Source organism: Triplophysa dalaica, chromosome 20 (assembly GCF_015846415.1).
Source record: "Triplophysa dalaica isolate WHDGS20190420 chromosome 20, ASM1584641v1, whole genome shotgun sequence".
NCBI classification, from domain to species: Eukaryota; Metazoa; Chordata; class Actinopteri; order Cypriniformes; family Nemacheilidae; genus Triplophysa; species Triplophysa dalaica.
The window spans coordinates 981,139-986,948 of NC_079561.1; positions in this window are offsets into that span (position 1 = coordinate 981,139).

The following is a 5,810-nucleotide window of genomic DNA, read 5'->3' on the forward strand; positions in this document are numbered from 1 at the left end:
TGAAAGTCTTGTTTGCACCGTTCGTTGCTCTCCAGGTTTGGAGAATAGAGCTGAAAATAATACAGCAGGACACCAAAACGCTTGTGCAAACTGGAGAAGTCAATACTAAGATTGAGAGAGAGAGAGAGAGAGAGAGAGAGAGAGAACGGACACTTGGCAGTGGTAAGAAATGTGAGCAGCTCATCAATCACTGTGTAGTGTTATGTAACAGAGCTCTGTTGGAGAGGGTGGAGATCCACACAAACAGCTGCGGCCGATCTGAGCACGCTAGGCAGGAGAAAGCACCGCTGTGGGAAAGCAAAGAATTGTGGGAGTTTGGCTGAAAACAGTTACACAGCATTTCTCCTTCGGCTAACATCAGGAACAGCATACAGAATCATTTTCATATTATTATGAACTCTTCCCAAACTTTTTTGCTTTAAGCAACAAAAAAAAACTTACCTATGTATACTGTGGTAGGCTACACGGGGCTGGCTTTTTTATAGCACTTGTTTGACTTATTTTGTTCCAATTGCTTTCATTGTTTATCTCATCTGTAAGTCGCTTTGGATAAAAGCGTCTGCTAAATGACTAAAGGTCCACAGAACCTCCACAGTCTCATCAGTACACCATCAACACCTGATCAGAAATGCGTTTAATGTTCAGCGATAACTTCTGTAAAATAAATAAAGTCACTTTTAATCAAAAGCAGCCAATAGCATAAGAGAAAGACAGACTCACAAATAGAATAAGTGAAAAAGTAAAAAATGAGATCATTCACAAGATATTTTAATACATTAAAGCGATAGTTCACCCAAAAATGAAAATTTAGTCATCATTTACTCACGCTCTTGACTTTCTTAATTCCACAGATATTTTAAAGAAAATTGTAAAACGAGCAGCACAAATCCAATGCAAAATATATTTTGTGTTCTGAGGAAGAAAGAAAGTCATACCATGCCTGAGTAAATGATGACTATCACTTTAATGAATTAAAATATCTTGTGAATGATCTCATTTTAATTGTTTTCGCTTATGCTTATGAGTCTCTCTTTCTCTTATGCTATGGCTGCTTTTTTAATTGGAGTGTTAAAAGTTTAACAAAGCAAAATCAAAACCTTTATTGCTAAGAAACACCAAGGGTATACCCATCATCCTGCAAAGATGTGCATGAAAAGATTCCAAAAGAAACATGAAGTCACATTTGCTTCATATTTATGCACATGCTCTTTTCTCAAATATGAATTCATTCATAATTATTTCCCAATACATTTAGGAACTTTGTACATGGATAAAAGTGTCTGCTAAATGAATGTAATAGATATAGAAGTGGTGTTGGATTTAAGTCTCCACAAGGAGTTCTAAGCATTGGTCAAGACACTCCTGATTATCAGGGGATAAATCAGGCACTAGTGACATTGTTGTGAGAAAACAATCACTTGTCCCGAGAAACCAGTTCTTAAAATTCAATCATTCACAAAATAGAATCTATCAAAATGAACTTGATAGCATACTGCATGTAAGTGAGGGTGAGTAAGAGTTCCTCTTGGTAATACACCTGACATCCACATTCAGCACATGACCTCAGAGGTCTGATATCAGATCTATTTGATCACCACAGTCACTCGAGAACCTGTTATAAGCCCTGAGCTCAGGGTAATGCAAACGTTCACATTACAGGCACCTAATTGTCATCTACGCCTTTAAATGAAAAAGAAAATGATATTTTTGATTGACAGTATAATGTAAAGTCGTGTTTATTTGCATGCACTTTTTACAATTTGTATCATTTAGGAGCTTTACAGAAAACCTCAAAATATTTTCAAGCGGTAGTGAACAACTGCTTTTTAAGATCCTCTAAAGGGATGTCACGTCATTGCAATTTCTCTTTTCTGAAAAGCCTAGCAAAGATGCTACTAAAGTCTATGGAATGCCATGATGCTAATTCCATCATTTGTTTTAATCTTTGAACCATCAAATATGTTTTGCGTCATCGGTTCCCCGACCCTGATACCACATGTTAAGCTACCGCATTTCAGGAAAGTTCAAGGGTTATCTGCTTCGCTCTAACTCAGTGTTCTCAGTTCTAGTATGCTACTAAACATATTTATTTTTGGTTTTAGTTGAAGCTTTTATGGCAAGCCGAATTAGCTTTTAATCATTCTCAGGATAGGAATTTTGATATCAACAATTTAATTTTTACTAGTAGAAATTCTAATGATTAATATCAAGAATAGCACTTCTACTAGTAAAAAATGAATCGTTGATATCAAAAATTAATATCCTGAGAATGATTCAAAGCTAATTCAGTTTGCCATAATCTTGCCTTGTAACGTTTTGTCCAAACTGGCCCTGTTTACTTGTTACTGTGATTTCTTTTGATGTGACAGCTTTACGGGGCATGTTTGAGGCAATCCACTCCGAGGAAGCAATTATCCATCTTTTCCTGCTTAAAAAGTGGAAGAAGCCCTTGTCAACATTTGAATGAAGTACTACATACAGTACATCTGCCGTATTTCACTCTTTGAATTGTTGCTGAACATTATAGAGCGCCAGAACACGGTTATCTTTGTACTTTTCTCTCTCTGTTCATTGTCAAGAAACTGATAGTTGACCTTGCGTCTTGAGCAAATCACATTGTTGAGCTCTCCTATGAAACTCTAGATGTGGGATCCCTTAAGTCTTAGCATAAAACTCTGTGTCAATATGCTTTAAAAAAAATCATTTTTCTCTATGTAATCTCATTGCTGTCTAGGAAGAGAATCGAGACACTAAAGAGATCTCGTTTGTGAGGTTTGTCGTGTTTATTGGCTTCTCTTTGCTCTGATGTTTGAGATGAAAGAACAAACAGCTGGGGTGTCTGAATCCAGAGGAGGAGTGTGGGAGGTGGCGTAGAGTGAAAGTTAAGCATTGTGGGTAAGTGTTTGTGTGTGTGTGACAGGTGTCCACTGTGTCTCAATGGAAAGGGACAGCAGCTATATTTAACACGTCTGACAAGTTTCCATCGCTCCTGTCAGGCTACCGCATACCCATAATTACAACGTGAGAGGGTTTCTAGTTTACCGAGAAGGATAGTATTAATCTTGTTTTTTAACGTCAGAGGTCCACGAGGGGCATTGTGGGAGTTCTTGTTTTGCCTGTAACTCATCTACCAACCCGTTATTGTGCATGCGTTCTGCGTTCTGGTCTTTGTGTTTCTTGATTATCATGCAAACCCTGTAATTCAATAAAACGGCTTTTCTGACCCAGATTAATTTACATTTCCATGATAATTACTAAAACACAGATTTTGTCTGTTTCCTCGGTAACATTCATGTGGCTCATTTCCATTCAGCCATGAGGTTCACGTTATCCTGTATTTTACTTCCACCTAGTGGATGGAACCGGTATTACATGGATATCAAAAATTGTTTGTAGCGGTGTGCTTCAATATAGTACTATACTAAAGTATGTACATTAAACATAGAGTGCAGATTTTCTAAATGCATATACACAGACGACACAAATATGTCATCATCATATGTAATGCAACAAGTGCACAAATGCACATAGTGCTATTATGCATTAGCCTACACTTGACCTTCTATTTAGAGAAATGAACCAGAAATGAATGAAAATGACGAATACAATTTATTTAATATGATAATACCTAAATTACAATTGCGCTATTTGATGAGTTTATGCAAAAATAACACCGTTATTTGAAACATTGAGAGCATAATAATGCTCACTTTTTCACTTACATCAGGGGTGTCCAATGTTGGTCCTGGAGGGCCACAGTCCTGCAGAGTTTAGCTCCAACTTGACTCAACACACCTGTTTGGAAGTTTCTAGTCTGCTTTCTGAGAGCTTGATTAGCTGTTAAGGTGTTTGATTAGGGTTGAAGCTAAACTTTGCAGGACACCGGCCCTCCAGGACTGACTTTGGACACCCCTGACTTACATCGACTATACTTTAGCGTTTAGAATTTCATTTCCAGTTTTATGCTGGAACAGTTTAAATACGAAATCACAATCTTTAGAACTTTCATGCAAAAATAAGGTCTGAGTGACAAACTTATAACAAAATCAACGTAACCCTGTTTGGAAACATGAACAACATACTGTACTGATTTTTGGAATAGATGTGATCGATGGTTATAATGGGAATTGTATTGCTTTTGATGGAACAATATGATAGTTTCTGTTGGTCTCTATTGGTGATATGTTGGGTTCTATTGGTGATGTGTTGGGTTCTATTGGTGATATGTTGGGTTCTATTGGTGATATGTTGGGTTCTATTGGTGATATGTTGGGTTCTATTGGTGATATGTTGGGTTCTATTGGTGATATGTTGGGTTCTATTGGTGATATGTTGGGTTCTATTGGTGATATGTTGGGTTCTATTGGTGATATGTTGGGTTCTATTGGTGATATGTTGGGTTCTATTGGTACATTAAGTGGCAAGTGACAAATGGCAAATGTTTTATTTCAAATAATAAAACTAAACTGCATTTTTAAAACAAATGAATAATATAAAAGGTTTATATTTAATATACAAACTAGTACCGTCTGTGCTTTTCTTGGATTTTTTTGCGTTTAAGAAATATCAGCATGTCCACTTTTATGTTTGCAGTGAACACAGCGGCCTCTGCTGTTCAATACATGTAGTGCGATTCGGTTCACACCTCAACCGATTTGAATCGTCACACATTATAATCGATTATCAACCGGCTCACGGCCTACCATTAAATAAGTCCCAAAACACAATACAGGAAGAAATTGTGAATTTTATGGTTGGTGGATGTAAACAGAGTATAAAGTGACCAAGTCATATACTGTGCCCTAACACACATTTGCATAATTCCACTAACAAATGAGGTCTAAAAGCTGCACAAACCCAAGTTGTCACAAGCGCTGTCATTTCCAATTTACAGGTTGTAAAGTGACTGTGATATGTGTAAGGAAAGAGTTTAATTGGATATTCTTTGAAGGGAATGGAGTGGTGGGTTTCCCTGTCAACACTATCTTCTCACTGGCAGATGAGGTCAGACAGGAGGGGAGTGCTTTAAACTGCCAACAGGATGAAATTTAAGACACTCTCCAAGCCCCCCCCATCTGTGACTCCTCCAATCCCAACTCACGTGGTTATTCTTGGTGTCCTCAAGATTTATGCGGTTTAAACCGATCTTTCCTTCGCTTTGGGCCACTGTGATAGGTAAGACTTTGTGTTGGATCTGCATGACGAATTAATGCTACACCTGTTACTTACAGTAAAGCAGGATTTGAAATATATATATATATAATATATTGGGACATATAAGTTTATGTGCTTGTTAAATCCACATCGTTCATACTTTCACTTATAACTTGCAAGGTTGACCTTTGGAGGTTAGATTCATGGGCAGCTGCAGTGAACCACATGCACGGGACAGCAGTAACATATGCACCTGCAACGTGATCATACCATTCAACCTTTAAATTAATTTGTATTACAAATGACATTTAGTATCTGGTGTGGACAGATAGTAACTGTAGGTATATTCAAAATGGTTATTTATTATTATAAGTCTAAGTAGATCAAAACCCTGTTAGTTCATCAAACTAATCTTTAAAAGTATGTTACGCTCGTAACAGCATTTCATGCCTGTTGTATGTACATATTTTGGTATATTAACATAAAACAATATATGTATTTCATAAAATATATGTAACATAAATAAGAAGTGACGAATTCGCTCATGAATATTAATTAAGCGCGTAGCTTTCCGAGATTCGTAGCTTACGAGCGTCCAGTCACGTGATTCATCAATATTCATGAGCCCTGCCTTCTTTGTGGTATGATTGGCGGAT